Raw genomic sequence first — 24,745 nt, 5'->3', positions numbered from 1 at the left:
TAAGCGCAAGTGACACAAAGCTCAAGGAATGGAGTAAGGATCCCGTTTGAGCCCCTAGCTCCCACCTGCAGGGGAGTCGCTTCACAGGCAGTGAAGTAGGTCTGTAGGTGTCTATCTTACTCCCCCCCTCTGTCTTCCCCTCCTCTCTCCATTTCTCTCTGTCCTACCCAACAATGATGACATCAATAACAATAACTACATCAATAAAAAATAAGAGCAGCAAAAATGGAATAAACAAACAAATATTTAAAAAAAATTTTTTAAGTACCTCTAAGGAGAAAGATTAATTGATAATGAAACTAGAAAACTGTTGAGTGTCAATAACTCCAACATCTTCAATTTTACAAAAGATTCAGAATAGGATGTATTGGATTTGTGTAGAGAACTAATAAATCAGTTTCTTTCTACAGAGAAGTAGGGTAACACAGATAAAATGTATGAAGTTAAAAGTTTCAAACTTAAGGTTTTTAAATGTACTAGAAAAATTATGATCATATGAACTACTAGTTTAAAAAATGTTTTTGATTATCCCTAAACCATCCAGTACCATCATGTTCAATGTATATGCTGGATTTCTAAAAATTATAAAACCATCCCAAAGTAAAACATAAAAACAGGCAGATTTCTTCTGATATAAGCAGCTGAATTCCTTGTCCTTAGAATACCTTTACAGAAATCCAAATGTCTGGATAGTTACAAAAATAGTATAGTTCTGGATAGCCTATCAGGGGTCTGAACTCAAAAACTTGTTAGACACTATGTTATCATTCCCCATTTATCAGCTTATATCTTCAAATTCTATCTTATCTTCACTCTTTTCCTTTGGCAGATGTTCAGGGGTGAATTATGCAATTTAGAATCCAAAACTCTACTTTATCCAGATGCCTAATTTGCTAACTATTCACTTGTCAAAACCACATGTTTACTATCTGTTACATAATGACAACAGCTAAAAACAGCTTCTGGTTTCCATTTCGTGAGCAAAGACTGAAAGTCTAACAAAATGTCCTGGAAGGCATTTGTTAATGTACATCCCCATAATAGTTTATTAAATTTCAAAGATTCACCAACATCTGGGAGGGGAAAACTTTTACCTCCAAGTCATATAAGTTTCAAAATCACTGTACATTTTCCTTCTTGAAATCTGTAGAGTAATAATACCACTTGGTCTCTACCTTTTAAAATTTACATGACTTTAAGTCACTCTAAGATACCCAGCACATGAAAGGGAAAAAAATTTGTTGAAGTCTTAGTAGTCATTGAAATTTAAAAGGAAACTGAAATTGCATCAGGTTCTCCCACTTCCTTAGTGCCCCCGAACAGAGACTAACATCTAAGTAAATATATTAAGAAATAAATGTTCATGCTAACTATACCATCTACATTCACTCCCTCATTGACTCTGATGTAATTCTAATAAGCAATACCCATATTTTTTTCATTTCTTTATTGGTGGATTAATGTTTACATTCGACAGTAAATAAAATAGTTTGTACATGCATAACATTTCTCAGTTTTCCACATAACAATACAACCCCCAATAGGTCCTCTATCATCCTTTTTGGGCCTGTATTCTCCCACCCACCCACCCCAGAGTCTTTTACTTTGGTGCAATACACCAACTCCAGTCCAAGTTCTGCTTAGTGATTTCTTTTCTGATCTTGTTTTTCAACTTCTGCCTGAAAGTGAGATCATCCCATATTCATCCTTCTGTTTCTGACTTATTTCACTTAACATGATTTCTTCAAGCTCCATTCAAGATGAGCTGAAAAGAATGAAGTCACCATTTTTAATAGCTGAGTAGTATTCCATTGTGTATATATACCACAGCTTCCTCAGCCACTCATGTGTTGTTGGACACCTGGGTTGCTTCCAGGTTTTGGCTACAAATTGTGCTGCTAAGAACATAAGTGTACACAGATCTTTTTGAATGGGTGTGTTGGGTTCCTTAGGATATATTATCTCCAGGAGAGGAATTGTAGGATCACAGGGAAGGTCTGTTTCTGGCCTTCTGAGAGTTCTCCAGACTGCTCTCCATAGGGGTTGGACAAATTGATATTCCCACCAGCAGTGTAGGAGGGTTCCTTTGACCTCCACAGCCTCTCCACCATTTGTTGCTGCTACCTTTTCTGATGTATGACATTCTCACAGCAGTGAAGTGGTATCTCATTGTTATCTTTATTTTGCATTTCTCTGACAATCAAAGACTTGGAGCATTTTTTTATGTGTTTTTTAGCCTTTTGGATATCTTCTGTGGTGAATATTCTGTCCATGTCCTCTCCCCATTTTTGGATGGGGTAATTTGTTGTCTTGTTGTTGAAATTTGCAAGTTCTTTATATATTTTGGTTATTAGCCTCTTGTCTGATGTATGGCATGTAAAGATCTTCTCCCATTCTATGAGGGGTCTCTTGGTTTGGGTAGTAGTTTCTTTAGCTGTGCAGAAACTTTTTAATTTGATGTAGTCCATAGGTTTATGCTTGCCTTAGCCTTCTTTGTAATTGGATTCATTTCATTGAAGATGTCTTTAAAATTTATGCGGAAAAGAGTTCTGCCAATATTTTCTTCTAAGTATCTGATAGTTTCTGATCTAACATCCAAGTCCTTGATCCACTTGGAATTTACAGGGAACCACTGGCTTCTAGGGAGAACAGGGTTTGAACCTGAAGCTCTGTCTGCCTCAGAGTCCATGTGCAGAGCCACTACACCAGGTCAGCACTTTGCACTAGCTCCTTCTGTAAAGACACACTACCTGTTGTGGTGATACCTCATCTAATACACACCACCCACAATTAACTAAGGAAACTGAATTACTGTGTGTAATTTGTAATGATTGCTTTCTGTAAGAGAAGCATACTATCAAGAATATTTTATAGAGATAATATAATGCTGATTTAGCCACAGTAATGTTTAAGAATTTATAATACAGGCATGTAGCTGCATAGAGAAGTCTCAATTTTTCCTTAGGTAGAAACTGTTGTTAATGGTTCTTTTATTAACTAATCTAGGAAGTGGTTAGGAAATAAAGCAAAATGCAAAACACAAGTACAGTTAAGTTAGAATTTCTCTTCCAAAACCTGAAATGTAGTTTTCATCTTTAGATGGCTTTCGGCAGGGCTGAAGAGATGGCCTAGGCTTTTATCACAATTAAACATGCTGAATCCAGTTTACCAAATTTGAAGGACTTCTATTCCTGGGGACTTTTTACTCTCTTGTAGAGGTCATTTATGTAGTCATTCCATCTTTGAGTTTCACAATATAATGATGTTAAAAATGGAACTGTTAGATTATCATAGTTAAAAGTTATTAATTTTAAAATTACCCAGAACCAAAAATTAATTATAATGTAAAGTAATAATTATGGCACATTTTGAAATAGTCTTCTTGGAAAAGTTTTTGAATTTATTGTGCAAATGAAATTTTTTCATTCATTCTAAAGGAGCTATTTGCACTTCATAAAAGTATGTAACCATTCAAACTGTGGCTACTATAGATAAAAATGTTCATTTTATTCTTCACTGATCCACAAATTCAAAATATTGAGAAGTAGTTCATCCCCACTCAAAACCGTGTTCTTCAATGTTTATGTCATTGATGGCACTCCAAGTATAACACAATCTAATAGAAGTATATTTATATATGGGTGGGGTCATTCGTAAAATAACACAACAGGGGAGTCGGGCGGTGGCGCAGCGGGTTAAGCGCATGTGGCACAAAGTGCAAGGACCTGCGTAAGGAACCCAGTTCGAGCCCCCGGCTCCCCACCTGCAGTGGAGCCGCTTCACAGGCAGTGAAGCAGGTCTGCAGGTGTCTATCTTTCTCTCCCCCTCTCTGTCTTCCCCTCCTCTCTCCATTTCTCTCTGTCCTATCCAACAACGATGACATCAACAATAATAACTACAACAATAAAACAAGGACAACAAAAGGGAATAAATAAATAAATAAATATAAAACAAAAAATTAAAAAAATAAAACAATACAACAGAATCTAAGGCAGAATTAGCTATCACTGTAGTGAAAAAAATGACAACTTTAATTTGATCCCTAAAAAACCCAACCACTGGCATAGATTACATTGCAGATTTACTTAATCTTGAAGTGTAGATAAAGCCCATGTTTTGCTTTTAACCACGAACAAATGGTGAAAATGATGAGCTGGAACTTGATGATGATGATGTATGATGTTAGCTAGCAGACTAGTTCTACAATCACTCCTCCTTGCCTGCTGTGAAGCAAGCGACCATAAAGCATAAACTTATTTCGCAGTCAACCACTCATAGCCTCCAGGAGCAGAAAGCAGCTTCAGTCCTAGGCTGTAAATTCTACAAATAATCTGAGGAAGGTTGGAGAAAAAAAACAAAGCAAAACCGTGCCCACTAGAGCCTCAGATGAGAGCACATACCCAGTCAATGTCTACATGGTGATATTCGGAAGCACCAAGCCCAATTATACTACACCTGGACTACTGATCCACAGAGACCATCAGCTAGACCATCATGCTTTCTTAAGCTATCACGTTTGTAGTAAGGTGTTTTTTTTGGGGGGGGGGAAGTATAGCTACTGTATAATCTTGAGTATTTTCAGGTTTATATTTTGCTTTGAGTAATCACAGATGTCACTATTTTTGTGGCCCACTTTATATCCTTTAATGAAACAATAAAGATATCTATTTTATTTCCAATAAAGTCATGCCTTTTTTCTAAGAAAACTGAAATAAAGCACACATTATAAAATGAATAGAAGCTTATCCTTAAAACTTACTAGTTGTCTATACATTGAGAATTTACTAATGGTGATAGTCACAAATCTTTAATTCATTCACTCACCAATTAAATATTTATTGTACTTATATTTTTTATGAACTTTGAAAAGTACTTCGGGGAATAGTTATGAATTAGACATGGTTAGTGTCCAAAGATAAATGATAAATTTGTTATATGTACATCTTAAAAGATCGTGGTTTCTAAACAGATGATAATAAATGTATCCTCCCATCAAAGTAAATTACCTAAATCAATCAGTCTACTACATCTTTTTCTAAAATGAATTTTATACTGATTTGGCAGAATATATGTGCCCTAGCTGATCAGTGCTGCTGATTTACAGTAGCCAAGATAAGAAAGCAACCTAACTGCCCAGTAATAGATGATCTGGTAATATATGCATATAAAAAGGGGGAGAGAGAGAGAGACAAGGAAAGAGAATTGGCTACTATAAGATTATTGGATATAATCTTATTATTCTCAACAAAATAAATGGAACTGGAGAGAAATAGCTAAGTGAAATAAGTCAGAAGGAAGAGAAATGCTAAGTGATTTCATTTCTATGTGGGGTGTTAAAAACAAAGCAAAATAACAGTGGTCTGTGAAGTGACTATGACTAGAGCTTTGGATTGAAAAACACAAGGTATTGAGTTTGATGCCCCTTATTGCATGAGCCAGATTTTTGCTCTGGTTTTCTTATGTTAATAAACAAATTGATCTTCTTGGTGAATGATCAACATGATAGTTAATTCCTGATGTTAATTCTTCTGATGATCCTATCTAGGCACATAACTAAGTTATTCATACCTTTATTTTTTTCTTTTCTTCCTTGATTTTTTTCCCCCCCAAAAGTTATTGTCTACACAACTCCACAACCATTTCCTGGTAACCAGTTTAAAAAATCTCTTTTGATAGAAGGTGAAAGATAAAGACAACAAAAAAGAGCCACCTGCAGCATTGCCTCACCACTCATGAAGCTTATAAGTGGGGACTGGAGGGTGAGATCAAAGTCCTTGCTCAAGACAATGTGTGTAACTCTACTGTACACCACCAGGCTCCAGCTTTTACCTTTAAAAAGAGCATCTAAGAAGGTACAATACAATTTTGGCAGCAAGGCCAAGAACTTTTGGGGGTATGAGGGCTGACGGTAAGGTTGAGAAGGCATTAGGGACCCAGCGCATCGTGGAGGAAGAGGAATTTAGCTGGTGATCAGAATGGAGTATGGACACCAATTGTGGGAAGATGAGAAATTGTACTCACGTGACAACTATCTTATAAATCATTATTTCCTTCACATAACACTTTAAAGAAAATAAGTGATACACTACAAAACACGTTTAGAGGTCTCAAGTATTCTTTTTTTCCTCCAGGGTTATCACTGGGGCTCAGCGCCTGCACTAGGAATCCACTGCTCCTGGAGCCTATTTTTTCCTTTTTCCTTTTTTTTTTTTGTTGCCCTTGTTGTCTATTGCTGCAGCTGTCATATAGGACAGAGAGAAATGGAGAGAGGAGGGGAAGACAGGAGGAAAGAAAGACAGACACCTGCAGACCTACTTTACCACCTGTGAAGCGACCCCCCTGCAGGTGGGGAGCCGGGGGTTTGAACTGGGATCCTTACTCCGGTCCTTGCGCTTCATGCCACGTGTGCTTAACACAAGTATTCATTTTTGTATGTGTTGTCTTGAGAACTCACTGTGCTTTATGCATCTTCAGTGAATTTTCTTCTCTAATCAAGAATGTGTGCATCTATAACTGTTCTTTGGCTGATTCACGCTGAAGCAATGATGCTTGATTTATGTACTTGTCACCTAAACTAGCTTACTGTTCTGCACGAAGAGTCTAGCAATCTCCAGGTATGCCTTTGGCTTATAATCAATATTGTACTCTTTTGTCCTGTTTCCAAAGGAATTCCTACTGATGTTTGGGCTGCATATCTTTAATCTTCTTTTTCATATATGGATGCCAGATGCTGTTTGCTCTCTTATAGAAGCAACCTGCTACTGAAATGAAATGACTTTAGGTTAGATCTTTCCAAGGTGAAATGATAGATTTCCCTGGCTGAACTATCTGGCAGGTTAGGGAAATGTGTGAAGAAATCAGTCAGTAACTGTCAAAAGACCAGGAGACTGACATTCTCATTTACTGTTACTCCCATAAAAGCTTTCAAAACTTCTAGCTATTCTGTCCCAGATAACTGAGTGATTTTTTTCAGGATCTGATGATATTTGCCCAACAAGTCTTATGAAAGACACTCAAATGCATGAGTTGGGCCAAATTCTGTTGTTCAGTTGCTGCCATCTTTCTTCCAGCTCAGCCCACAAGTTTTTTTCTTGGCAATGAATGTTAGATCTAGATAAGCACATAATACCATGCCCATAATATTATTCCTATACTTTACACATTTCTAAAAAATGTCTAAATTTTCTATGGTTTCTATTTGAAGAATATGTTTATTTGGAGAATACTCATATACCCTGAGAGTAAACAAGTTGCTAGTCTAATTTACATAGTTTATAGCAGTTAAAACAGTTCTATACTATTTCCACTACTTGTAACTGATCTGCATGTGTGTATATACTTATATGTATTTTACATTGTGTATTAAATGGGACAGTAGCTGTAAGCAGATGGCAAAATGATGGCTTGTTAAATGCTTTTTTAAAACGCTACAATCTTAGAATAATGAATTATAGAAATTGGGAAATGGCTCTCTCTATGCTTAGGATCTGTTATAGAAAATTATAAAGTATTAATGCCATCACAAAGCAAGTAACATGAATATTTAAGTGTTATGAGTCAGGCAGCCTGTGTGGCTTTTTGATGTAGTACATTTTAATTTTTCCAGTGACCAGGGAATCTCACCTTAATGCAAAGTGTTACCCTCTACTTTGACTCACAGCAAAAAGTGTTATGCATGGTCTCTACTGTGTTCACCTGCTCATTCATCCATTATCTCTGCCTGCTCCCATCCCCTCTCTCAGATCAATTAATAAAACTAAAATTTACTAGATTTTTCTTGAACTTTGTGTATATATTTCAGATAATAACAATATTTCTAAGGAAATGCAGTGTTAATTTTTAGAGGTAACATTCCCTTACAAATAGTGTCATCAGAAGAAAATTTACCTACAATGTGGTTCATACTGCAAATCTGTTGCCGATATCCATGGCCTTCTTCCTTCACAATAAGAGGATTTTATAAAAGTTGGAAAAATCCTCAGACTATGAAGGAAAGAGGCCATGGATATAAAAGGTCCAAGAAAATCTAACAAAGCCCAGTTGGTTTCAGTTTTAGAAGGCTACCTGAATTCACTTTTGGCGAAAATTCTTGCTAGCAGAGGAACTGTGGGCTACTAACTAATTGTGCCTTTAAAAGAGTAAGTAACCTCTTTCTAAAATTTTGGACCACACTTGGAGGCTGGGGCAAGAGATTAAATTTAAGACTTGAGGAATTCTTGCCATGGAGCCCAGGGTCATTTCTGAAGTTTATGGAAAGAAATAACATTCTATCATGCTTCAAACAGTATTATTTTGGTTCTTGTCCTCTTATGAACATATACCCTTGTGATTCTAAAAGTTTCACATATACTATTAAGAGGCTGGTTATCATTATGTATTCCTAGGTATTATGCTCATTTAAATTTGTAGTTCCATTTTGATATCCAACAAAATAGTTATTTTCAGTTTTCAGCTTACCTTCCAAGAATAGAGAAATTTCTACTTGAAACAATGTTCCATTTCACTTTTTAACTCATTTTGAAAAGATGATAATTGTGTATTAAGTCATTCTTTTAAATGCATCCATATCTACTTATTTCAGTTCCATTTTTCACAACATATAAAGAAATATCTATCAGTTTAGTTTTGGCATCTTAATTTTTCAATATAGTAGGTCGTTTGGCTTGACCCTGGATCACACATGACAAAGCAGCACACTATCCAAATGAGCTATTTCATCATCTTAAGTTTTCAATCAATTATTTCAAACAACTCAGCTCTATGCAGTATTTCAGTTTCCTTTCAATGGTGCTTGATCAATTCATTTCAGTTTCATAAGCTTTCTGCATGTCAGAGAATAAGGAGGAAAATCAGTAAATTTGTGATAAGGACATTCAATATTTTCTTTTTTGAGGAAGGAGACTCAAATTAGTAGGCATGACTTAGAAAGGAAGAGAAGGCAGTACCATACAAAAAATGGGCAAATATATATACAAATATAGATAGTTATAAAAATAATAGTTAACCCATATCTGTGACCTTTGGAAAACTAATGTAGTTTCCAGTGGAGGTAATGTGGACACAGAACTCTGGTGGTGGGAAAGGTATGGAATTATACCCCTGTTATCTTATAATTTTGTAAATTAATATTGAATAATTAATAAAAAATTAATCTACCTTTTGGGAAACTTTCAAATATGCAACTCAGTATTGTTAACTTCTACCATAGTTTATACTTATCCCAAGTGGCATTTATTATATAGCTAGAAATAGGTCCTTTTTGACTTCCCTTACTCATCTCACCCACTGTTTAAGAATTTATGTCTAGATAAACTTTTTAATAGAACTACTGTTTTGGTCAATTTGTGACAAAGTTGCTTTCAATAATATCATTTGCTATCTTTTAGTGAATCAACCAGATATACAGTTCTCAAGATCTTTTAAAAGCTGCATTCAATAAATTTAACTAACCAAATTGATTTCAATCAAATCTCTTGGTCCTCACTAATGGTAGCTCTTAACATTAAATGTCAGAGTTTAATTAAAGAGAATTAATAATGATTCCACTGAGCTCCGAGTAATATGTAAACTTTTGCATAGCCATCTAATGGCTCCACACAGGCACTTTGATTCTGAATACCAATGTATTTTTGAATAAATTAATAATGTTCTTGTGTCTTTTGCTAATTACAATGTAAAATTAAACTTATTCAAATGTCTTGTCACTTTGGTAAGATATTTGTAGGAATTCATTAATTCTATATAAAACTGAATAGGTCTCAGGACACATTTTGTTGCTGAGCTATTTGTTGGACCCTTTAATTTTCACAAGGAGATGTGTATTTAACAGAGTTAAAGTTAAACAGTGTTAAAATCTGACTTTCATTTTGGTATTAAACCCAGATCTGTTATGTTTTTCTTCAGATATAGCCCTTTTCTTAACTTTTCTGGCATCACGGAAATTGTGTGTAATCAATGATCATTTGTAATCATATTGACAATATTAAATTAAAACATTAAAGGTGTTTGGAGTCATTGATGATATGAATGTGTAACTTGAGGGAAAAAAATCTCCTTTATGTGTTTTACATATTAAAATAAATTCAGCTACTAATGCAAATTTATTTTCTAAGAGGAAGTACTGTGACAATTTAATTTTAACAGTGAATGTAGATGACTAAATGTATCCAAAAGTTAATAGGGAAAGATATGTATTGAGTAAATAAGAAAAACACACTAGTTAGATATTTTTAGGAGAATGTGTATCTTTTAAAAACAAAATCTTTAATATAAATAGTTGAGATTGTCTATATACATACTAATCTCTCTAGTATTGTTTATAAAGTATTGAACTTCAAAAGTACTCCATTATTTCAAATAATTAATTTTTAGTCCAAACATTAGGAATACAATTTTTAAAAAATATATAAAGAGGAAAATGCAGTAAAGTATTACTAAATTACTAAAAGATGAAAGTACAAAAGCATTACTGTTTCTCTACTATTGTGTTGAACATTTAAATTTTAATACTAAATTATAGGGACCTGAAGATAGTTCTCCTGCTAGGGCATATGCCTTGCAATACAGACAGCCTTGGTTTGATCCCCAGCCCCATCAGGGATCGCCATGGCACAGGAGAAATGTGTTGTGCTGATTCTTCCCCTCTCTGTCTCTCTTTCTTTGAAATAGAAAGAATGAAAAAGTAGACTTGTAAGGTCCCAGAGCCACAAAATAAATGAATCAATGAATTAATAATACATTACACCTCTTGTAAAATCCATAAACTTTTAATTTATTGTCATATTTCAAAATTTAATTTTATGGTTATGATATTTGATTTTGGCCTTGGCTTTAACTGGGCAAAGTATATACTTAGTATACCTCTATAAAACATCAAAGAACTTTCGCATCCAGTAAGTACTTATTCATAGTACAATATGCCAGTAATTTATTTTGATTTTACATTTTTAACTTAAATTTTCCTAGGATACTGTCTTTGTAGTCTAATTTAGTTAATAGTCATTGAGTAAGCCCCAAAAATGATTTAGATTCTTTAAATCTTGTTTCATATCAGTGAAGAGTGAGAAGACCAACTTTGCAGTAGTGACCTGACCTAATGAGCTCATAACTCAGAGCTTGGTATATAAAGATTTTCAACAATTTATACTTTCCATGATCTTCTACTTCTTATTTGTGCCTCTAATGCTTGAAATGGCTGTCACTATTTATGGGCTATATGGGAAATTAGGTAAATAAGGATATATGTTGTTAGAAATAAAACTAATTTTATTTTTTGCAATAACATCCTTCTTCAAAATAAAATTTTAAATGGAACTCGAGTACAAAACTGATTGATTTAGAGTTGCTATGTTCAGAGCAGAGACAGATGAAGGCATCGGAATATACATGCTCCTTTCCTCTTTTATTTTTCCTTTTCCACATCATTTTACCAGAAACATTACAATTTACAAGACAGCTGTCACATGAGTACTGTTTCCTATATACTTGATAGGTCTGCATACCAATCCCACCACTAACTTAAGCTTTCCTCAACCACTGTTTGCTGGGCCCCTTCCTCTTTACCCCTGAGTATACCACATACTGATAACTCCACTTCTATAGGATTTTAGGGTAGCGTATGGAACAGAAAGCTGATGTTACAAGAACCTATGTGTGTACTGCCTTCTGGAATTGTCTACCTTCATGCATTAATGCAGGCCACTTATGTTCTATAGTTTATTGGTTTAGTTTGAAATGTTCCACTTAATTCTAATCTATTTCTTTTCATCATTCAACCACAAAAATTATTAAAGACACATCTAAATCTACATATGTAAATTATTTTATAAAGTTACTGCTGGTGGTATATTGTATTTTCAAAGATGATTACAGGGAAAAAAATCATCATTCTCACAAGCTCTCTCAGTCTCTTTCAAATAAAGTGCCAGAGAATGCATCTGTTGCCTTGTGCATACACAGAATCACTGATCTGCCTTCTAGGCCCAAATTTCACTCTATTGCTTTTTTTAAAGAGAGAGATGAACAGAAATAGAGAGAGACCAAAGTATCTATCTAAATCTACTATTATGTGGTGCTGAACATCAAACCCAGAACTTCATATGTGGTAAGAAATGAAGATTACCCACTGAAGCCACTCCCAGTTATTCCACATGTTCTTTTCTACAGCATGATTTTGCTATGTTCCAATCAAACAAAGTTTAATTTCCCTCCCCTTGAATTTATTTAACCTCATCTACCTGTGCTGGGTTTAGCCAAGCAGCAGAAAAATGACACTGTGTGATTTTCGAAACTAGATTAGACAAAAGTCACAGAAATTAAATCTATTTCTCTTGGAAAGCCCATCTAACTATTTTGACTCTGGACACCCTTCTCAGAAATAACCCTGGCACCATGTTACATTAAGTCTGAGACAATGGCGTCAACAACTGTCAACAGTTGGCTCAGTTCAACAGTTCTAGCTGAACATGATCTTCAAGCAATGCCACACACATAACAGGCATATGAAGTAAGAGTTCAGATTGCAACCTCAGACTTCAAGTTACTCAGAGCCATTCATGTGCTCCTAGCTGAATCCCCAAAGAAAGCTATCCCTACTATCATTCATCCAAATTCCTGACCCAAATAATTCATGAGGAGAAAATATCTTTTCCCACTAAGCTTTAGATAACTTGCTTTGCAGTAAGATTAGAAGATTCATTGTCTCACTACTAATCAAGTGTCCTCTACTTTTCCTCCTCTTCAACTTTACAAGTGGCCAGTCTTTAAATCATCCTGTGACCATTAGATTCATGACAGAACACAACCTTTCTTTCCCTATCTCCATTATTTAACGTTTTTTAATTTATAAAATGGTGATATTGACAAGACAATAGGATAAGAGGGATATAATTTCACATAATTCCCACCACCAGAACTCCCTATCTCATCTCCCCACCCCCTTGAAAACTCTCCTATTCTTTATCCCTCTGAGAGTATGGACCCAGGATCATTATGGGGTATGTTCTTCTGGCAAGAACTCCAAAGAAGGCATTCCCTGAGATTCCTTTATTCAGCCCTCTTCCCTGCTATCTTCTACTGATCATTCTACTACTAAGATTTAAATTATAAGTTCATTTACTCATTAATTCATTCAATAAATATTGAACACCTACAGTGTGTACTAAGACATTTTTAGAAAATATGTACAGCAGACATTATTAATCTGATATTAGAATATATAGAAAATAAATACATTCGGGAAGATGGCAGACTGAGAAGCTTCTAGCAGCGTGTGCTCTGATCACATCTTCTGGAAACGGTAGGATTTTCTGCCTTTAGCAGGCCAGTCAATAAGGGGTCCTAGTGGTGACACCAAAGAGGTGACTATAATTTAATTTGGGTTAAGAATTAGAGTAAAGGGGGCACGGACTAGCGGGCGGGCTGCTCCAGACTTCCCAGGTGGCGGCGGGCAAGGCGGGTGCGCCGGGCACTGTCCTTCGCCCGGGAAGGCGGCTCCTCCGCCAGTTGCAGAGCGCTGCTGGGCGGCCGGCAGAGGACTCGGAAGGAGCACTATAGCTTGGGGCTTTCTCTTGGGAGTCTCCAGGGACCACCGCGACCCTGAGGGCGGATCCAAAGACTTCTTAAGTATAGCTCTCATTGGATCAAAGGACTTGGAGCTAGTTTTCATTTTCAAGAAATCCTTTAAAAAAGTCTGGAGGGGGGGGTTTCCCGGAAGATGGCGGACTAAGAAGCTGCTAGCCGCTGAGCTCCGAACACATCTCCTGGAACAGTAGGATTTTCTGCCTTTAGCAGGCCAGCCAATAAGGGGTCATAGCAGTGACAAAGAGGTGACTATAACTTAATTTGGGTTAAGAATTAGAGTAGGGGAAAAATTCTTTTTTCTTCCTTTTAATTTTCAACCATACCTCCTTCCCCGCCCCCATAAGCAGTCCCTGGGGACCAGCTCCTAGCAGGATACCCCACACCATCAAACAGGGTGCTTTTTTGAATTCACTGATACACATTTGGGAAGTTCCTTGCACTGCTCTTTAATTACAACTCTTATTCTTATCTTCTCCCTTTTCTCTCTCTTGTCTCTCTCACTTTTTTTTTTAACCTTGTCATACACTTCTTCCTTCTTTGCCTTTCTGAATTTGTGAATTACTTTGGGGAAGAAATCTGACTCAGAGTGGACTCTCTATGGGTGTATCTCTGCTCTACTTCCCTTTCCCCTCTTGTTACCCCTAGAATATACAGTGGATAGTAGATTTGCATAACTGTCTATTCTTGCTATCCTCTCTTTCTTTTCTCTTTCTTCACTGGAATTGGTTACTATTTTTTCATGGACTGGAGAAATTGTTTGGCTAACTGGTAACGATTAAAATACTTCAATACTTACTTCAGTTGCTACTGTAATTCCGCAGGTTGGTGAGTGCAATTGTCATAAAGGTATTTAGTACAGTGTTACTTTTACTCAAGACACAACAACTGAGGAACAACAGAGCATAAAAAAAAGAGAAACACATAAATTTAAAAAAAGGGTAGATCAAAAACAAATAAAACTGCTACTCCAATGAATGAAGACAAGAGCCCAGAAGAAACTACAAATCAGCCAGAAGTAACCATAGATAAGAAAAGTATGCAAGCAATAATAAACTTATTAATCACAGAAATGAAAACAACATTGGAGGAAAGGAATGGCAGTATTAGGGAAACAACAGTTGAGACCCCCAAGGAAAATACTGATTATCTTGAGGCAATTAGAGAACTGAAAGCTGAAATAGCTGTAATGAAGAAAGAAGCTGAGGCAAGGGAAAGCAGACTAACAGAAGCAGAAAACAGAATTAGTCAGACAGAGGATGAGTTAGAGAAAACAAAGAAAGAGGTGTGAAAGAGCTTAAAAAGAGATTGAGAGACACTGAAAACAACAACAGAGACATATGGGATGATCTCAAAAGAAGTAACATTCGTATAATTGGCCTGCCAGAGGAAGAAAGAGAGGAAGGGGAAGCAAACATTCTAGAGGAAATAATAGAAGAAAACTTCCCAGACCTGAATAACAGAAAGGATATGAAGGTTCAAGAGGCCCAGAGAGTACCAAACAGAATCAACCCAGACCTGAAGACACCAAGACACATCATAGTCACAATGAGAAGAAGTAAGGATAAAGAAAGGATCCTAAAGGCTGCAAGAGAGAAACAAAAAGTCACATACAGGGGAAAACCCATAAGATTATCTGCAGACTTCTCCACTCAAACTCTAAAAGCCAAAAGGGAGTGGCAAGATATCTATCAAGCCCTGAATGAAAAAGGGTTTCAACCAAGGATAATATATCCTGCTAGACTTTCATTCAAACTAGATGGAGGGATCAAAACCTTCTTAGACAAACAACAGTTAAAGGAGGAAACCATCACCAAGCCTGAAAGAGGTACTAAAAGGTACTAAAAAGGTACTAAAAAGGTACTAAAAGACCTCTTATAAACAAGAACATCACTATAATACTTGCAATATATCAGAGCAAACAAATTGATTTTAGAACAATGGCACTACAATACATTAAATCCATAATATCAATAAATGTCAATGGCTTAAACTCACCCATCAAAAGGCACAGGGTGGGGGGATGGATCAGAAAACATAACCCAACCATATGCTGCTTGCAAGAATCCCATCTGTCACAACAAGATAAACACAGACTTAAAGTGAAAGGATGGAAAACTATCATACAGGCTAACGGTCCACAAAAAAGGGCAGGAACAACCATTCTCATCTCAGACACAATAGATTTTAAATTAAATAAAGTAATAAAAGATAGGCAAGGACATTACATAATGAAGAGGATCAATCAGCCAAGAAGACTTAACAATTATTAACATCTATGCACCCAACGAGGGACCATCTAAATACATTAAGCATCTACTGAAAGAATTTCAAAAATACATCAATAGTAATACAATAATAGTGGGAGACTTCAATACCCCACTCTCACACTTAGACAGATCAACAAAGCAGAGAACCATAAAGATACAAGAGAATTGAATGAAGAGATCGACAGACTAGACCTCTTGGACATTTTCAGACTCCTCCACCCCAAAAAACTGGAATACACCTTCTTTTCAAAAACACATAACACATACTCAAGGATAGACCACATGTTAGGCCACAAAGACAGCATCAATAAATTCAAGAGCATTGAAATCATCCCAAGTATCTTCTCAGACCACAGTGGAGTAAAACCAACATTTAACAACAAACAATTATTAAAAGTCACAGAATTTGGAAATTAAACAACATGCTCCTTAAGAACCACTGGGTCAGAGACTCACTCAAACAAGAAATTCAAATGTTCCTGGAAACTAATGAAAATGAAGACACAACCTATCAAAATATTTGGGACACAGCTAAAGCAGTACGGAGAGGGAAACTTATAGCCATACAATCACATATTAAACACCAAGAAGAAGCTCAAATGAACGACCTTACTGCACAGCTCAAGGACTAGGAGGAAGAGGAACAAAGGAACCCTAAAGCAACCAGAAGGACAGAAATCACTAAAGTTAGAGCAGAAATAAACAACATCGAAAATAAAAGAACCATACAAAAGATCAATGAAGCCAAATGTTGGTTCTTTGAAAGATTAAACAAAATTGACAAACCACAGGCCAGACTCACCAAACAAAAAAGAGAGAAGACTCAAATTAATAGAATTGTAAACGATGCAGGAGATATCACAACTGACACCACAGAAATCCAGAGAATCCTGCGAAACTTCTATAAAGAACTATATGCCAACAGGCTAGAGAATCTGGAAGAAATGGAACAATTCCTAGAAACCTATGTACTTCCAAAACTGAACCAAGAAGAACTACAAAATTTAAATGCACCAATCACAGACAAAGAAATTGAAACCGTTATTAAGAATCTCCCCAACAACAAAAGTCCTGGACCAGATGGCTTCACAAACGAATTCTACAAAACTTTCAGGAAACAGTTAATACCCATACTTCTTAAGCTATTCCATAAGATTGAAGAAACAGGAATACTCCCTTCCACCTTTTATGAAGCCAACATCACCCTGATACCAAAAGCTGATAGGGACAGAACAAAAAAGGAAAACTACAGACCAATATCTCTGATGAACATAGATGCCAAAATATTAAACAAGATCTTGGCCAACCGGATACAGCAACACATCAAAAAGATTGTTCATCATGACCAAGTGGGATTCATCCCAGGAATGCAAGGCTGGTTCAACATCTTAAGTCAATCAATGTCATTCACCACATCAATAAAAGCAAAGCCAAAAACCACATGATTATCTCAATAGATGCAGAGAAAGCCTTTGACAAAATCCAACACCCGTTCATGCTCAAAACTCTACAAAAAATGGGAATAGATGGGAAATTCCTCAAGATAGTGGAGTCTATATATAGCAAACCTACAGCCAGCATCATATTCAATGGACAGAAGTTGAAAGCATTCCCCCTCAGATCGGGGACTAGACAGGGCTGTCCACTGTCACCGTTACTCTTCAACATAGTATTGGAAGTTCTTGCCATAGCAATCAGGCAAGAGAAAGAAATCAAAGGGATACAGATTGGAAGGGAAGAAGTCAAGCTCTCACTATTTGCAGATGATATGATAGTATACATAGAAAGACCTAAAGAATCCAGTAGAAAATTACTGGAAGTTATTAGGCAATATAGCAAGGTAACAGGCTACAAAATCAATGTACAAAAATCAGTGGCATTTCTTTATGAAAACACTACATCTGAAGAAGAAGACATCCAGAAATCACTCCCATTTACTGTTTCAGCAAAATCAATCAAATACCTAGGAATAAAGTTGACCAAAGAAGTGAAAGACTTGTATGCTGAAAACTATGAGTCGCTACTCAAGGAAATAGAAACTGATACCAAGAAATGGAAAGATATCCCATGCTCATGGATTGGAAGAATAAATATCATCAAAATGAATATTCTCCCCAGAGCCATATACAAATTTAATGCAATACCCATCAAAGTTCCACCAAGCTTCTTTAAGAGAATAGAACAAACACTACAATCATTTATCTGGAACCTGAAAACACCTAGAATTGCCAAAACCATCTTAAGGAAAAGAAACAGAAATGGAGGCATCACACTCCAAGACCCTAAACAATATTATAAAGCCATCATCATCAAAACAGCATGGTACTGGAACAAAAATAGGCACACAGACCAGTGGAACAGACTTGAAAGCCCAGAAGTAAATCCCAACACCTATGGGCATCTAATCTTTGATAAGGGGGCCCAAAGGATTAAGTGGAAAAAGGAGGCTCTCTTCAATAAATGGTGCTGGGAAAACTGGGTTGAAACATGCAGAAGAATGAAATTGAACCACTTTATCTCACCAGAAACAAAAATCAACTCCAAATGGATCAAAGACCTAGATGTCAGACCAGAAACAATCAAATACTTAGAGGAAAACATTGGTAAAACACTTTCCCACATACACCTCAAGGACATCTTTGATGAATCAAACCCAATTGCAAGGAAGTCTAAAGCAGAAACAAACCAATGGGACTACATCAAATTGAAAAGCTTCTGCACAGCCAAAGAAACTATTAAACAAACAGAGAGACCCCTCACAGAATGGGAGAAGATCTTCACATGCCAGACATTAGACAAGAAACTAATCACCAAAATATATAAAGAGCTCAGCAATCTTAGCACCAAAAAAGCAAATGACCCCATCCAAAAATGGGCAGAGGATATGAACAAAACATTCACCTCAGAGGAGATCCAAAAGGCTAACAAACATATGAAAAACTGCTGTAGGTCACTGATTGTCAGAGAAATGCAAATTAAGACAACACTAAGATACCACCTCACTCCTGTAAGAATGGTGTCGTATGCTTTACATTGATTTGTTCTAGCCCCACCCCCGCCAAGAGAATTGGATCAGTCCTGTTAATTTCGCGGGCCTGCTTGGCCCCGCCCCAAGGAACCCCAGGAGAGGGTTCCTGAGTGCGAGAGTTCCTGAGTGCGAGAGTTCCTGAGTTCGAGAGTTTCAGGGTTACAAAGTAAAAGAGAGTTCCAGTGTGCCAGAGTTTCAGAGGGCTCTCAAGTATGAGAGTTTCAGAGTTCCAGAGTTGGAGGGTTCCTGAGTTCAAGAGTAAGAGGGAGTGCTTGTGCCGCCGCAAAGAGACAGCAGAGTTCTGTTTGGTGATTAGTTTGTCTTAGTTTATGAATCATTGTTCCTGAATAAAGAAATACAGCTTCCCTGCCCAGTCGTTGTCTCCGCGTCTCTGTTACCCGCCCGTGAAGCCAGCCCGGCCGGCCAGAGTCTTCCGAAAATTTTAACAACAAATGGCGCCCACGTGGACCTGACCTGCGCATCTCTCAGATAAGTAAAGACAATTTGGCTACCTATGCACGATGGCCTTCTCTTCTGCTTGTGAAGAGATCTCCAAAGGCCTCTGCTCTTTCTTCACGAGACTGTTTTGCTGTTTCTGGAACATTTATCTCTGGACCACTCTGTGGTTTCCACTCGCTCGGGCGAACTCAGAACAGCCAGCGGGAAGAGCCAGCGGGTGGGAGGCGAGGCGCGGAGCTGCTGTTTCCACCTGGTTAAACAGCCAGCCAGCCGGCTGCGCCCAGACAGCCCCGCGCACCGCGCCCGCAGCTCCGCAGCCCCGCAGCCCGCAGGAGGCCTACGCCAGCACACAAAAGGCCCAGGAGCCCAATGCCAACATGCTGGAGCCCTATGCCAACACGCAAGAGCCCAAGGCCAGCACACAAGAGCCCCTGGAGCCCGAGGCCAACACGCAAGAGCCCGAGGCCAGCCTACAGGAGCCGGCTCTCCACCGCGTGGCGCAGGGCACTGGACGCGTGATCCCTCCACGCTGCTCAGCCACTGCGAACAGGGCAGCAGACATGGCAGGGCCATGGGGCAGGGCCGCGGCGGCCTATCATGGCCGCCACCCCTGGGCACCTAGGCCCACACCTTCTACAAGCCTGGCCTGCCTGCCCTCTTTCTATGAATTCTGGAACCATCCCGGGCCTCCCGGACCCCCGGGCTCCCTGCCGAAATTGGGCACACGAGATCTCCACCGGTCCGGTCTGAAGACAGACAAGCTGGAGTACGCAGAGATTTGTGCAGAGATCGCAACCTGCAATTCCTAGAAGTGGAGCTGCTCGGGAATGGAGCTGCGTGGGAAGCCACCTCCGGATGGTGAACCCCCCGCCCCCAACAACTAAGACAGTACAGATTTAAATTCGTGTTTAAAATGACATGTCTTTGTAACAAAGGTTTCTCTCCTTGTGTATTAATGACCATGTTTATCTGTATGTTTAAAGTTTGGTAAACAGTAGCTTTAAGGCTAAATTCTTACTAGTCAAAGTTAAATGAAAAAGGTTTTCAACGTAATTCTCATAAAGATAAAAATTAACTTACATTTAAAGTCTGAGGTAAAAATTAGTTAACAATCAATATATTTTAACTAAGTTGGTCTAATCAAAAGGTTAAATAAATAGACTTATTGATATGTAAAACACTACCTTCTCTATTAGAAATGGTAGATCACACAATGGCTATGCTAATTATTCTGATGCCTGAGGTTTCCTCTCCGGCCCACACCTAGGGTGTGTCTCCATCTTGAATGGGTGTAACAAAAGGTTAAAAGACGTTGTTGATATGTAAAAGTCTCAAATTCCTTCTCTATTAGAAACGTTGGATCTTGCAGTAGATATGCTAATAACAAGTTTTGTTTCATAGTAAGTAAGTTGCAGCCAGCTGCCTGTGGAACTCTAGGCTGTTCCCCACCCCCATGCAAATGCCCATCGAAGAAAGTACGCCCCCCAGAGGCAAGAAAGGTTTTTTAAGCTGATAAAGTTTAGTTTGTGCCAGTTTCTTTTTAAAAAAAAAATGCCTGTACGATATAGGTTTCTGTTCACCCCACACCCTTGATACTATAGTCATTTAGTTAAAAAGAAAAGGGGGAATTGTCGTATGCTTTACATTGGTTTGTTCTAGCCCTCCCCCCGCCAAGAGAATTGGATCAGTCCAGTTAATTTCGCTGGCCTGCTTGGCCCCGCCCAAAGGAACCCCGGGAAAGGGTTCCTGAGTTGGAGAGTGCCAGAGTTCCGGAGTTCCTGAGTTTGAGAGTTCTTGAGTTCCTGAGTTCGAGAGTTTCAGGGTTTCAGAGTAAGAGAGAGTGCCAGAGAGAGAGAGTTCCTGGGTTCCTGAGTTCGGAGAGTTCTAGAGTCGGAGAGTTCCTGAGTTCAAGAGTAAGAGGGAGTGCTTGTGCTGCCGCAAAGAGACAGCAGAGTTCTGTTTGGTGATTAGTTTGTCTTAGTTTATGAATCGTTGTTCTTGAATAAAGAAATACAGCTTCCCTGCCCAGCCGTTGTCTCCGCGTCTCTGTTACCCGCCTGTGAAGCTAGACCCGCCCGGCAAGAGCCTCCGAATTTTAACAACAGAATGGCATACATCAGAAAGGACAGCAGCAACAAATGCTGGAGAGGCTGTGGGGAAAGAGGAAAGCTTTTACATTGCTGGTGGGAATGTAAATTGGTCCAGCCTCTGTGGAGAGCAGTCTGGAAAACTCTCAGAAGGCTAGACATGGACGTTCCATATGATCCAGTAATTCCTCTCCTGGGGTTATACCCCAAGGACTCCATAACACCCAACCAAAAAGAGGTGTGTACTCCTATGTTCATAGCAGCACAATTCATAATAGCTAAAACCTGGAAGCAACCCAGGTGCCCAACAACAGATGAGTGGCCGAGAAAGCTGTGGTATATATACACAATGGAATATTATGCAGCTATCAAAAACAATGAACCCACCTTCTCTGACCCATCTTGGACAGAGCTAGAAGGACTTATGTTAAGTGAACTAAGTCAGAAAGATAAAGATGAGTATGGGATGATCCCACTCATCAACAGAAGTTGACTAAGAATATCTGAAAGGGAAACTAAAAGCAGGACCTGATCAAATTGTAAGTAGGGCACCAAAGTAAAAACCCAGTGGTGAGGGGTAGACATGCAGCTTCCTGGGCCAGTGGGGGGTGGGAGTGGGCGGGAGGGATGGGTCACAATCCTTTGGTGGTGGGAATGGTGTTTTTGTACACTCCTAGCAAAATGTAGAAATATAAATCAGTAGTTAATTAATATGAGAGGGGGAAAATCAATTGTATGTCTCAAAGTTTCTCAAAACACAAACTGAATCTTTTTAATATATAGGCTGTGTATTTGATATGCGGACTCTCTCAAAAGCCTAGACCAAGTAGATTAGAAGCATCCAATAGCACAGCTATATACAAAATACTGGATACTGTACAGCAAACCATAACAAAGGGACTTTTCAAAGTTAACCCAATTAACAAATAATGTGATGATAACATTAACTATCGATTGTCTTTTGGAACCCTAAGACAGCAGGAACCTCACATCTCCACTATAGAGCCCCTCCTTCCCCCAGTCCTGGAACCCTTGGATAGGGCCCACTTTCCCGTATGCATCTCCCAATCCAAACCAAATAATATTGCATCTGCCAATCACAACCTAACCAACGCAACGATTGCCACCTCAAGATGCTTCACCTCAGACTGTGTCCAGAGACTTCACGAGTGGAATGACAACCCTTCACCTTCATTACTCGGGTGAGACCTTTCCTTTTATAGTACACTCTAATTTCATCTCATGTAGTTCACTTTCTAACAAAGTCCCATAACCTAGATATACACCAGTTTCTGTGAGAGAGAGCTTATGAGCACACGTATCCATAAACTACTGCAAAATATATACCTGAAAGCAGAAGTACACTAGAGTTTGCAGTGAGTACCTCCCTAACACTTCCTCTCCACTATTACAAGCTTGGGATCCATGGTTGCTCAACAAATTGTTTGGCTTCGTATGTTAACTCTCTTTTCAATCACCAGGTTCCAGATGCCACCAGGATGCTGGCTAGGCTTCCCTGGATTGAAGACCCCACCAATGTGTCCTGGAGCTCAGCTTCCCCAGAGACACACCTTACTAGGGAAAGAGAGAGGCAGACTGGGAGTATGGACCGACCAGTCAACGCCCATGTTCAGCGGGGAAGCAATTACAGAAGCCAGACCTCCTACCTTCTGCAACCCTCAACGACCCTGGGTCCATGCTCCCAGAGGGATAGAGAATGGGAAAGCTATCATGGGAGGGGGTGGGTTATGGAGATTGGGTGGTGGGAATTGTGTGGAGTTGTACCCCTCCTACCTTATGTTTTTTTTCATTAATCCTTTCTTAAATAAAAAATTTAAATAAAAAGAGAAATATATGGCATATATAGTTTTAAAATTACAGTTATAACTGGAATGTATTAATATTAAAATGGTTTTATTTATTTACAAAAAAAAGAAAATAAATACATTCTTATAATACAATAGTCTGACTAGAAATCATTTCTCAAACTGGGGTAAATATAAAATAGTACAAAAAGGAAAGGTGGGCAGTGATTTATATTATAGTCATATATATATGTGTGTGTATATATATATATATATATACACACACACACACATATATATATATAATAGTCTTTAATACAAGGCACAACCACTCATCTCACCTTGATAGGTGCCTGGGAGACACTCACACACCCTTCCCTAGTGAGAGCCCCTTTTCCATTGTACACCAGGACCCCAACATCCCTTCATCCTGTCCCCTTTCCCCCAAAGTCTTTTGCTTTGGTGCAAAGTCCAAGTTATGCTTTATGCTTCCACTGGCTATCCTTTCTTTTTAGTGAGATCATTCAGTATTGGTCTTTCTGGCTTGTCTCCTTCACTCAACATGATACTTTCAAGTTTTGACCAAGATATCACAGAAGAGATGACTTTGTCATATTTAACAGTGGCATAGTGTTTTGTTTTGTTTAGGATGTTAATGGTTTGCACTTATTGGCACACAGGTAAAAGTTCTCCAATCACAAAGATAGGTGTCTGCAAAATACTCACTCTCAAATTAGGTCCATTACCATGTATCAGGACCTAAAAGGACCCACCAATATGGCTTCCCTGTCCTCCTTCCCCAGAGCCTTTTGTCTTATGCAGCACACAACCAATCTATGTTTTACTTTGTGTTTCCCCTTTCTGTTTTTGTTAAGTCCTGTCCGTGAGTGAGATCATCCCATATTCATCCTTCTCTGTCTGGCTTGTCTCACTTAACACGGTTCCTTCAAGCCCCATCCAAGATGAGGTGAAAAAGTTGACTCCATTATTCTTGATCACATAAGTAGTATTCCACCAGAATACTACTTATGTGATCATTTTAAAGTCAAGGTTTTCCCCTAAACCAAGTATGAAAATCATTTTGCCTGTGAATACATTAAAACTTTGCTCACCTTCGAGGTCTATGGAAGATAGTTTTACCACTACTGTTCTTACTAAAACTTGTTACTCACTTATGCTGTGTTTATCTCACATTCCAAGCACTAAGTTAAAAGTTTGTATATAGGGTCCAGAGACAGTAATGCACCTTGTAGAGCAAACATGTTACCATGTGCAAGAACCCAGGTTCAACCTGGTCATCACATGCAAGTAACTTCTGCCTTACTCTCATTCTTTTGCCATGGGGCCCAGAAATGGACATGGTTTCAGTTTACAGATCTCAGGCTCTTCCCACTTAAGAGACATGAGAATTTGGCAGCAATAACCAGGAAGTCAGTAAAATCAGTAGCATTAGATTGTGTGGAGTTGTGGCTTGCTATCGGATTCCTTACCTATGCATCAGCTATTACTTCTGCTATG

The 24,745-nt window shown here is 38.3% G+C and overlaps 1 protein-coding gene and 1 pseudogene across 2 annotated transcripts in view; both read right to left on the bottom strand.

The window, feature by feature from the left end:
* Positions 1-24,745, bottom strand: part of TAFA2 (TAFA chemokine like family member 2) — a 532,745-nt gene that overhangs the window by 111,573 nt on the left and 396,427 nt on the right. The gene's annotated exons all lie outside the window — the stretch shown is intronic.
* LOC103108035 (COP9 signalosome complex subunit 4-like) lies at positions 6,451-7,059 on the bottom strand (annotated as a pseudogene).

This window comes from Erinaceus europaeus, chromosome 7 (genome assembly GCF_950295315.1).
Source record: "Erinaceus europaeus chromosome 7, mEriEur2.1, whole genome shotgun sequence".
NCBI classification, from domain to species: Eukaryota; Metazoa; Chordata; class Mammalia; order Eulipotyphla; family Erinaceidae; genus Erinaceus; species Erinaceus europaeus.
This window is presented reverse-complemented; position numbering and strand designations above follow the sequence as displayed.